Source organism: Chiloscyllium plagiosum, unplaced genomic scaffold (genome assembly GCF_037043375.1).
Source record: "Chiloscyllium plagiosum isolate Xiang-an unplaced genomic scaffold, Cpla_swu_hap1 HiC_scaffold_3, whole genome shotgun sequence".
Classification (NCBI taxonomy): domain Eukaryota; kingdom Metazoa; phylum Chordata; class Chondrichthyes; order Orectolobiformes; family Hemiscylliidae; genus Chiloscyllium; species Chiloscyllium plagiosum.
Genome location: NW_028270141.1, coordinates 19,019,664 through 19,031,562, shown reverse-complemented (window position 1 = coordinate 19,031,562; position 11,899 = coordinate 19,019,664). Strand labels below are relative to the sequence as shown.

Sequence of the window (11,899 nt, the reverse complement as noted above, 5' to 3'; positions counted from 1 at the left end):
ACCCATTATCAATTTTGAACCTACCCAACAATTTACTCCACAGATCTCGGAGGTAAAGAAAAAGTGTTCATCTTTGTCCTAAATGGCAAACTAGGAGAAAGTGAGGACCGCAGATGCTGGAGATCAGAGCTGAAAATGTGTTGCTGGAAAAGCGCAGCAGCTCAGGCAGCATCCAAAGAACAGGATGCTCCCTAAATGGCAAACCCTTTATTGTAGGTCTATAACTCTCTGCGGGAGTCACCAATTAGGGAAATATACTTGCAACGTATGACACACAATACCACTTAGAATTTTATAAGCTATATATGATATGATTCCATGAAATGAGATAACCCAAGATCTGGAGAAAAGATGCTTGTTCCACGTAATCTCTCCTCTTCGGGCAATTTTCCCATTCAAGTCTGAATCTCGCGAATGTTTGTAGCACCCGCTACTTTAACCTGAAAAGGAATTTGCTCACATGACTCCATTTTTTTTGAGTCAATTAACATGGTCGTTAATGTCAGCATTAACTCTCAAGCAGAGTCCTGGTCATTCGGTATATAGGATTGTAATAAATTTTTAACAAAACGAAAACACGCGTAGCTTTTGGAATATCGATCTGTACTGATTATGAAGCAGTAAGTGACTGTAGCTGAAAGATTAAAAAAAGTTTCGGTTTATTGGAAATGTGTAGTCGGAAAGCATTTGCATTAGGAGAGATTTCTGACTGTTCTATTGTGTAACAACGTTACTAAATTTTAGCATTTGCAATTGTTGCGAGAAAAGTGATCCCACTTTAGATATTAAATAGCGAAAATCATGTCTCGATAAATAGATCTCAGGTCTTAGAAATTACTTGCCGTGTTGACACACTGGAAGCACATCAATGCATCCCCCTCGACAAACTGCGCAAGTACGTCCTCTATAGGTTGTACTCTCAGCATTTACAGTCTAATTAACTTGTCCCAAAAATAGGATAAGTGAAAACTTTTGGGATAATACCCCGAAGAAGCTGCTCGTGTAAGGATAAAAAAAAGCAGCACGCAAAACAAATGCTATTATTTTTAAAACGGAAATATGGATTCCGTATGGAAACAACTATTTCACCTTCTTTCTAGCCTGACCTGGTTAAATGACTTCTCTTAAGGAAAGACAGCGAGTCTTTAATTTGGACAATTGTTACTATAAGTATCAACCCTTAAACTGGAGTAGATTGAAGGATCAGTTCAGGCTTCACTTCCTGTCACTGAGAAATACAGATAGGCTGGAATGTGCTAAATTAAAAAACCTGGGGGGGGGGTGTGGATTGTTTGTTTGCTTTCACTTTTGACACATAAGCATTTTCTATCCTCATAACAAGAGCTGCCGAGTAATTGCAGTGGAGTGATTAGTGTGGAAGGATTGTACCATAATGAAAAAGAGATGGGTGATTGTGTGGGAAAGGCCCTTGTCCTCACACCCCCCACTCCCCTCTTTCCAGTGGGTGGGCTGGTCCATGGAAATAGTTACATGGAGCCGCGCGGCGGCTCTTCATCCTTTGCCTGAAATGGAAAGGGTTGCTCCTGGCGTAGACAAGGCTGTGTACAAACCACTGATGCTCTCTCACTGCAGGCTTGTAATTTCTACATCGTATCGTGACTAATTGAGGTCTCCTTTTATCTATCTTAACGAGCTAGGTTTTTGATCCTGGCTCCGGTCATTTTTTAAAATCAAAAACAAAAATCAATTGGACTGAACAACGGACCTACAGAGTAAAAGTGAGGAGGAAAGGTGCACTCTTAAGGAGCCCTGTGGGGTATTTGGTGAGTCTATGTATGTACGCGTGTGTGTGTGAGAGAGAGAGAGAGGAAGCTAGTTTGCAATGCGAGCAATACACTACAGCAACTTTCCCGAATTGTTAGTGTTACAGTGGTTCCACACAGGAGCTGCCGGAAAATAAAGTGCAGAATGGTGGGGTGTGGAGTGGTTGCTCTCTCTAATAAACAGCTTCCAAGCTAATTCTTCCTCTTTTTTTTCCTTCCGCTCTTACCCCCCCCCCCCCCCCCCCCCCGGGCGTATTACAAAGTATGTTTGTCACTTCCACCCCCAAAATAACTTGGCCATATTCTGTCGCCTTTCTACCCACCCTCCACCCCCCAAATCCCTGCCGCCCCAAACTTGTTTTCCAAAGCGAACGTTTTAAAAGTTGACCGTTATTGGAATGACTTGCCTGGTGTAATGTTTTGCTTTCCAGGGTGAGGTCTGTAGACATCAGTCTTGCAACTGCAAAACTGAGCTTTGTAAGTAACTCGTAACTGCTCGGGAGATGGGCGTATGAGTTGGACCAGGGTGTTTTAAACTCCCTCCTTGAAATGCTGTTCTTGTCGCTCGTTGATGTCCGAAGTGCCGTGTCAATAGCAGTGTTTCCTTGGAGTTTTGGAATGTGAGCTTCTAATCTACTTCCAGCTTTAATACAGGGGGGAAAAATCTACTTTAGAATGACACGTTGACCTCGAACATTTCTTTTAAAAGCAGACTTGTGGGCAATAAACTTTTCTTTCCCTTCTTGTTAAACCAAAACGTAGGGAGTGTTTTCTTTAAGCTGACTTATCCTGGACAGTGCTTGTATTTGCAATTGGTAAAGAGAAAACTCTGTGATTGTTCACTTTTTTTTATTTGAGGTCGGTAAAGCTGCTGTACTGCATCTGTTTAAAAATACTGTCTACCTGGCAGGTTCTCACGACGACATGCAGTAATCCATGGATGAGATGAATAATCCTCACAAAGCTCGGTGCATAGCCAGACAAGGTGGAGTGGGCCTGTGACACAAGTGCAATGTGAAACACCAGTACAAGGCCTTGGCTAGTTTTTAACCCAGAATTCCAGGTCAGGTTTTAGATTTGGCTGTGAGGTTGAGACAGCTAGTGATCTATGTATATTGCAGTTCAGCATGTATACTTTCAGTGACATGAATCTGATTCATTAAAGGTGCCCACTTCCAATGCTGTGTGCAGTTTGAAAGTATTACTCAAATAATCTCCTCTCCGATATTCAAAAGTAGCTCTTCTCCCAGCTAATGAATGCTTGCTTGTGCTTATTCTTTACAGGGCAAGTTTACAGACCACTCTGCTTTTAATGTATGGCTGTAAAATAATGGAAGGCTTAGCGGGTCATATAATTGCACGTCATTTTGGCTATTTTTGATAACTACTGATTGGACTTTTAATCCTCTGTGGCGGCAAAACAAAGACTTCCTGGTATCCAGAATGTACAAGAATGCCATGGCACCCATTTCAAATGTATATCCAGCTGGATGTCAAAGCAAATGAAAGGAGGCTGCTTTTTCATCAACCTGTTCCTATGGTGTCATTCAGACTTGAACCTGGGCCTTTCTTTCCAGAGGTAGGAAACAGAAACACACCCTTCTCTACACACAGCCAGTAGTGGAGATTAGCCTGTGGTGATTGTTTAATTCCCCTATGGCTGAGCTTGTGTAACACTTGTTATTGTGTGATGGCACCAGATGAATGGTAAAATACCTGCTTCCTCAATTAGGTTCTTCTGGGATGGTGTAGAATTCTCAAATACTTGTGCTTTATTCAAGTGAGGATGTTAGGAAGGAATGCCCTGTTTGGTATCTGTGGCCATATGGAGCACTCTAAGGTCAGTTGTTTCATGGGTCACAGCTGTGTTTGCACATTATACCTAAATCCCAACCTGGATTTATTCCAATACAGTACTAGTCACTCATAGTTGATGAACAGGACATTTTAAATACGAAGATTACACAATTTTTTAGCTCTTGTTAAAAGAAGACTTTAATTCGACATGTGAACTATGTTTAAATCCAGGTTGTCCAATTCAAAGGATGATTTCTCAATCACTGTACCTCACGATTGTTTCCTCCAGTTCTTCCTCTTAAAGGGACACTATTTATCTCCATTAGGCTGCTAGGAGTAGAGCACTTTGAAATGTGAATCAAAGCTATTTATGCTTTTGACATCACTTCCTTTTATAGAATTTCTTGAGTGCTACCAGGAGGCCTTGATTTAGAAATTTGTCTGATTGAGCAATTATGGTTGGAAGGGTCAGAGGTTGGAAGACAGGACAATAGCTGAGTTAGATTGCATTCAGAAAATTCTTCACAGCTGTAACAGGCCTAAGCAATTAGAGCCATTTTTAAATGCTGTGATAAATTCACGATGCCAGATTATCCTCCAATTATTTGTAAAACTCATTCAGAAAAATGTTATCTCCACATTGGAATTACAAATTTGCATGTTTTTAAGTATATGCTTTTCCTTTAACAAAGATCAAATTCTGGAACGAAAAGGGTTTTTGTCTTTAAAACAATCCTTCCCAAGTATAATTGGATATTTACTTTGAGTGGTTGTGTATCAATGATAATGTGTACCCGTCTCCCCACCCCCACCTGTGTGGGATGTTGTATGGGAATACCATCAGCATCCTGACTACGAACTGTATTGTTATTCCCTTTGCTGTCACTGGATCAAAACTCTGGAACTCTTCCTTAACTGCACTGCAGGTGTATGTATTACCATATGGACTGCAGCAGTTCAAAAAGGCAGACTCCTGCCACCTCCTTGAGGGTAGTTTAATGACAGGCTATAAATACTCACTAAGGTAATGAAGCCCACACCTAATAAATGAATAAAAAAGTAATTGAACTTAGCTTGGTAAGATTCTTGTCTGCCTTCATGGAAGCAAAATATTTGTTCATCTATTTTCCAAACCAACTTGTAACATGTCAGTATTTGTTTTGCATTCTTTGAAAGTAGCATGTTTCATAATTCTGAAATTGCCTCAAGATCCCTTCTGACAATTTTGGCATTTCAATTTGACTGCCTTGTAACTGACATTTCAAATATGTTGCAATCTGGTGCTCATTTTGTAATGCTGCATTCACGTGAGAAATTTTATTAAATAACGATACAAATCTTCTGTAAATCATTCTTCTTATGAATGATGCTGTGGTAAGTAACCTGTGAAATTAGATTTTAGTTCAATAATGGATCAAATGATGTAATAGGATTTACTCCCCGTGTGGACTTTAACTCGGCCAAACTAATCGTTTAATTCTGACAGTATTACAAAGTTGGCGAGTTCTTTCTTCAAGGGATTGGTTTGTTTTAATTCATGTCCCATTCTTTTTTTAAAAAAAAACACAGGCTTCAATTCCCAAATGTTGCAACTAATAGCTTCAGCAATGTCTTTGTTCCTGGTTATTTTAAAAGCAAGTTAAATGTATGTTCTATAATTGGAGCCCAGGAATAAGATCACCTAAATTGTGTACCAAGTGTATTTGAGATGCACTTAACTTGACATGAATTTGACTTGTATGGTGACGTTTAAATGTTAGTGTGCAAGACGTGAGATAATTCATCTCAGCTGAAGGGAGGATTGAATATGTATCCATATCCAAAAATAGTTGAGTCTTCTAATGAAAGTTTAAGCTAGCAAAATTAGATTTGGCCTAATAATCAGGTCTTGACCTCTAAGCTCCTATAATCATTCAACTATATAACATTCAATTCCTCACTGACTTGCTGGTTATTATTGCTAGAATTCATTGCCAAAGAAGAACTTGCACCACAACTCAAATTTTACATAAACTATGCACTTTGTACAATCTCCTATATTCTTTATAATTAACTGAAATTAGTTTGCAAGTGTACATTCATAGAAACAATTGAAATTAAATTAATGAATTTAGATTGTTGAAATGATTAGTTGTAGCATTTGAGCATTGAGGATTCTTTTAAAAGGTACTGAACTACAATCTTTCTGAGAACCACTTTGAGTGCACTCAATTGTATGATTAGGTTAGCCAGTTAAAATCCACAGGATAGTAAATCCTATTACACATAGTGATCCATTACATAACTGAAACCTAATTTTATTTGTATAATTTCTCCTTTATCTGTGGTTTCCCTCCACACCATGAGATAATGTGATTATATTGTGACCATCCAACTAACATTTCAGTCAGCTGAATATTGTATACTGCTGGTTGTTTTTTTATTCTGTTTTCCTGTATGGTGAGCAGCAGACTGTGAGCAGAGATCAAAACATTCAAACTGGGGAAATCGTGTCCAGAGTCATTCATTTCTGTAATTCTTCCACTCAAAGTAATTTATCACTTAATAAGCATTGAGCGCTGAAACATATTTTAAATTCTGGACAAAGTAACCATCCTGCTTGTGATAAATAACACCAGTTTCTTTTTGGTAGATGACAGTTGTCTGTACCCAAAATGTGTTTTGAATTGAATTGGAGGGTTTTTGGTCTCACTAGAAATAGGAACTGGGGTTGTTTTGAAGCAAAATTTCAACTTTAAATCTTGGAGAATATAAATCCAGGGACTCTTTTGAGCTTCAATACTTGATATTTTGAAGGAAACTTTACAAGATTAGTGGAAAACAATCAAATCCCATTTATTGGTAATTTGTGCACCTTGAAACTATAGGCTACAGCTTTTCAATTGTGTACTCTGTGGCAAATCCAGTACCGTTATAACTTTAGTAGGCAAGGAATGCTCTCAATAATAAAATGTGCAAAAAGGAAGCATCTCCGCTATTTGAGTTGGCTTAGAAATGTATTAATATTGCAGATTATACCCCTTTTGGAATATTAAGTTTGAGCTTATAGGTCTGTTTAGTGACCAATACTTGACCAGAATTGATGGATTTAAAAAAAAAAAATTGCAGTCTGGTGTAAAACCAATGGCCATCAGATAATTAAAATTGGATGGTTTCTTTATCAGTCAGTTTCCTTTATGCTTCAGCAACATGTTGAAGATCTACTCTATCTACTCTCAAAAGGCATGACAATTTAGACGTTACACACAATGATGTAAAATCTTTGTAGTTGCCATTTTGGAGATGAGAAAAGAGAATTTTTAGCATTACTTAAATACTGTATAATGTGAAACCAAGCAATATGAAAGATTGAAGTGTCAATGCACTTTGCTCTTGTAATGAAATATAGGCCTGAATCCTCAAATTCCTATTGAGTGCTGTCAACAAAAGGCTGTGCCAACAACAGGATGTTATAGCAGTTGCTGTTTGACACTTTCTAGAAACTGGTTGAAGAGATGCTGGATGATGTCCACTTAGTTTATAACAAGTAGCTTGTGCAGGAGGAAAGTAATAATTAGTTATTTATGGTTGGACATAATTCATAGAGCTGTTTAGTGTCATCAATTACATTGGTTAAGTTAAGCATTTCTATTAACTTCAAGTGTACCTTTAGTTTCTTGTTTGGCTATGACTTGAAGCTATGTAGTGGATGAACATAATATTTTGTACCTTTTATGGCTGTCTTAATGCAATACAGAAAGTGCACAGCAAATCTGTTAGCTTCTGTCAAGAGTGAAGGAAGGCTTATTTGGATATAAATAGCCATTTTGTGACTATTGAACTCAATATAAGTGGAATTGATGGGAGCCTTTGCACTGACTTATCTGATGCCATCAAGCCTTTTTGTTTCTTCAGTATTACCAAATGTAAACATACTACGTCGCACAGAGCTCCTATGAGTCCATAAAAATTCTTAAAAGCTCAAGAGTCAAAGATAAAGTCAGGTTTGAAATGTTTTGAGCAAATGATCTAAATCTTGTAATCCCGAGGTTCTTCATCAAGTCTGCGTTCTTTTTGAACTATTTTCCCTGGGCACCCATAACAAACCCGTAAAAAGATAGGGTTCCACCTCCAGTGAGGACCCTTATCTTCTTTGAGTTCTTCCACCAACTCAAAACACACCTAACACCAAAGCCTTAACCCCAAACCTCCCTTGTTGCTAGCGCAATAGTCAAGTCTTGACACTTGGATATCACCTGCAAGTAGTGTATAATCAAAAGTATGGTGGCTTCATGAAAATGCATGCATGTATGGGGCTGCATAAAATGGAGGTGTATCTTTGTAAAATATGACAGTGTGCTTCAGAATCCAACAATTTAAAAAATACTATTGCAGGAAGGAATTGAATTCTCAAAGATGCTGTAAACAGTGCAAGGCTATTAGTATTACAGTTCTGTGGACTCTTGAACTTATATCTGTTTGTAGGGATGGCGGATGTCTGGGGAGAGGCCATCTTTATTTTTTACTTGGGTCATGTGTTTAGTTGAGTCACATCCTTCCACTAATTTCACTTGAGAGCTGCAAAAGTTCTCCACAGGCAGTCCCAGCAGGGCTTTACAAATACTTTTCAATCTGTTACTCCATTCTACTTCAGTGCTGAGATTTAAATGGAAACTTTCTATCCTGACTTCCATCCAGATGAATTTTGCTGTTTTAAACATTGGATGCAACCCAGAGAGAGAGTTAGAAGGGAGATCTATCGTTTTTTTTTTCAAAAAAACCCCACCAATAGCAGCCAGGACTAAAGTTGGGAATGAATTAATATTTTTAAATATTACAGCAATAGCTGAGGTCAAACAACAGCAAATGACTGAATAAGCAGCATGTGCTGGTGGACAGTAAGCAGCTTAATGGATAGAAATAGGTGATAACTTTAAAGTGGATTATTTTGGTTGGGACAAGAGGTGAATAAAGGTTTAGTTGGAGCTTTCAAAACTATTCAGTGCATGTGATATTTACATCGGTCAATGAAGTTTAGCCATGTACACCTATCCACACTTGCAGCTTTTAATTTAAGCCAGTAATTTGGCAACTTCAATGAAATCTGGTTCTATGAACAACTGTAAAAAGATATGCAAAATATTTGCAATGGTCAATGTCTTTGAGAGTAAGTTACATTGATGGGATAGATATTTGAAAATTATGAACCTTGGAAATTTTTGAAGTGCGAAGCCAGTGAATTTTCTATCTTAAAGTACAGCAAACGCAGTCTTATTTTGGTCTGAGTGGCATGGACATTGGTGAGGTGTGGTAGAATTGGTTAAGTGTCACAAAGCATGCCTCAACCATGAGACAATCTTGCTCCATCTTTTATGCTTTTCCCGTGTAGCATGGTATGATTCATGCGAGGTAGCAATTGACAGATTATTGCTTGTTAATACCTTGTTAATGGCCCTGTTTCCCTTATTAATATTCAGATGCCTATCTTGCCAAACTCTCCAAATAATCTTGATGTTAGGAAACTAGCAAGCATCTGGTCAGTTCAGCTCCCCACTTGTTTCAAATGACCTGCATGTTTGGTGTCCAACATCTCAAGGCATGATCCATGGGCACCTGACTATGCACTGTGTGTCCATGGACATTAGCATCTGGCATGCGCCAACCTCTGGATTCTCATACCTGGCCACTAATCCACTTCTGCATTTCAATGCTATACCAGCAACTATCATTGTGATGTTGCAACGAGGGCACTGTGAGCACAGGGACATGCACCTGGCTTCTGGACTGGACCTGCATCTCCAGCCTTGTCTCTGTCTCTGTCTCTGTCTCTGTCTCTGCAATCGCTCGCTCTGAGGTACCTAAACACTAAGTATCCCTGCGATGCCTTGCCATGTCTTTTTGAAACTCAATAAAAGATGCCGGACTTGTATACCGCTGTCCTGCCTCGCCATTTAGGGCAGACTCCAAGCCAGGAGGTTTGTTGTAGTGATCAGTCCTCAATCAACTCAAGGGAGGGAGCCTTAACTCTTGGGGCTGCCAGTGCAGTAAGCCAAGGGGCAGCCTCCAATACCAGTTCAAATGCCAGTCAGAATCCCGATCCTCTCCTTGTTAAGGGCTGAGGAGCTGACTGAGCTGTACCTTGACTTTTCTGCCTCTTGATGGGCTATTTTCCTCATGGTGTGAGAGAGGGGCTAGAATCAGGGGGTGGCACTGTTACTGCAAGTGGGGAATGTCATCACCTGAGACTGTGCAGAGGGCATGCAGATTGTTTTAGTGTCGGGTTGAGGTGGGAAAGGGGTTGCATGCAGTACTGAGTGTGGCATTGCATAAACTTGGTGAGAGGTGGGTGCATTGGTTGAGGTAGTGAGAGGTACCATATAGGAAATAAGTTGGGAGGCACTTGCCCTGGGGAGTGGAAATATTGATTCCTCCTTTGCAGTTCTGTTTCTCCAGACAGCTGGCATGGTCTGAGAGAAAGTGAGGGCTGCAGATGCTGGAGATCAGAGCTGAAAATGAGTTGCTGGAAAAGCGCAGCAGGTCAGGCAGCATTCAAGGAACAGGAGAATCGATGTTTCGGGCATAAGCCCTTCTTCAGGAATGAGGAAAGTGTGTCCAGCAGGCTAAGATAAAAGGTAGGGGGGGGACTTGGGGGAGGGGTTTTGGAAATGCGATAGATTGAGGGAGGTCAAGGTGAGGGTGATAGGCCAGAGTGGGGTGGGGGCGGAGAGGTCAGGAAGATGATTGCAGGTTAGGAAGGCGGTGCTGAGTTCGAGGGATTTGACTGAGACAGGGTGGGGGGAGGGGAAATGAGGAAACTGGAGAAATCTGAGTTCATCCCTTGTGATTGGAGGGTTCCCAGGCAGAAGATGAGGTGCTCTTCCTCCAACCATCGTATTACCATGGTCTGGCGATTAAGGAGTCCAAGGACCTGCATTTCCTTGGTGGAGTGGGAGGGGGAGTTAGTGTTGGGCTGCGGGGTGGTTGGTCCAGGTGTCCCAGAGGTGTTCTCTGAAACGTTCCGCAAGTAGGCGGCCTGTCTCCCCAATATAGAGGAGGCCACATCGGGTGCAGCGGATGCAATAGATGATGTGTGTGGAGGTTTAGGTGAATTTGTGGCGGATATGGAAGGATCCCTTGGGGCCTTGGAGGGAAGTAAGGGGAGAAGGTGTGGGCGCAAGTTTTGCATTTCTTGCGGTTGCAGGGGAAGGTGCCGGGAGTGGAGGTTGGGTTGGTGGGGGGTGTGGACCTGACGAGGGAGTCACCGATGGAGTGGTCTTTTCGGAACGTTGATAGGAGAGGGGAGAGAAATATATCACTGGTGGTGGGGTCCGTTTGGAGGTGGCAGAAATGACGGCGGATGATACGTTGTACATGGAGGTTGGTGGGGTGGTAGGTGAGGACCAGTGGGGTTCTGTCCTGGGGTGGGGTGGTAGGTGAGGACCAGGACAGAACCCCACTGGTCCTCACCTACCACCCCACCAACCTCCATGTACAACGTATCATCCGCCGTCATTTCTGCCACCTCCAAACGGACCCCACCACCAGTGATATATTTCTCTCCCCTCTCCTATCAACGTTCCGAAAAGACCACTCCATCGGTGACTCCCTCGTCAGGTCCACACCCCTCACCAACCCAACCTGCAATCATCATCCTGATCTCTCCGCCCCCACCCCACTCCGACCTATCACCCTCACCTTGACCTCCCTCCATCTATCGCATTTCCAAAACCCCTCCCCCAAGTCCCCCCCCCCTACCTTTTATCTTAGCCTGCTGGACACACTTTCCTCATTCCTGATGAAGGGCTTATGCCCGAAACGTCGATTCTCCTGTTCCTTGAATGCTGCCTGACCTGCTGAGCCTTTCCAGCAACACATTTTCAGCTGGCATGGTCTAGCAACATGGCCTCCACTGCTAATGCTAGGGGAGGAGGAAGTGCCTCACTGGCATCACCCAGTCCAGTGTGACCTCCAGGTCCCTACCTGCAAAGCAGTGCACAGACACCACCCCCCCCACCCCCCCCACCCTCCCCTCCCCGACACATCCAGGGCAGATGTGCTGAACTGTACAGACCTGGACTGATGGTCCTTCTCCAAGCCCTCACTGGTTTTTAAAGATGGCGTCAGTGGACGGGATACTGGTGAATTCCTGAATATCTATCAAGTGGTGATTTGTTTTGGTAATAGCGCATGGTAAGATGGGTAGAAATTGGGCATGGTAGGTAATTTAGAGCCAAATTGGCTAAGATACAGCGAGAGAATTCTCCTTCATGGCAAACCCCCAGTGCCACTCTAACCTGGCCAAAAAAAGTTATCCCAATCAATCTATCTTAAACCAAATT

General features: G+C 41.6%; 1 protein-coding gene across 3 annotated transcripts in view; it reads left to right on the top strand.

The window, feature by feature from the left end:
• Window positions 1-484: 484 nt before the first annotated feature.
• Window positions 485-11,899, top strand: part of LOC122541302 (hippocalcin-like protein 1) — a 62,411-nt gene continuing 50,996 nt past the window's right edge. The window contains exons 1-2 of one of the 3 annotated variants that reach the window (XM_043677941.2): window positions 485-620; window positions 1,659-1,784. The gene's annotated coding sequence lies outside the window, so the exon portion shown is untranslated. Of the gene's footprint in view, window positions 621-1,658; window positions 1,785-2,158; window positions 2,262-11,899 lie in introns of those variants that run through there. The other 2 variants (XM_043677950.2, XM_087977773.1) reach the window with 2 other exon arrangements.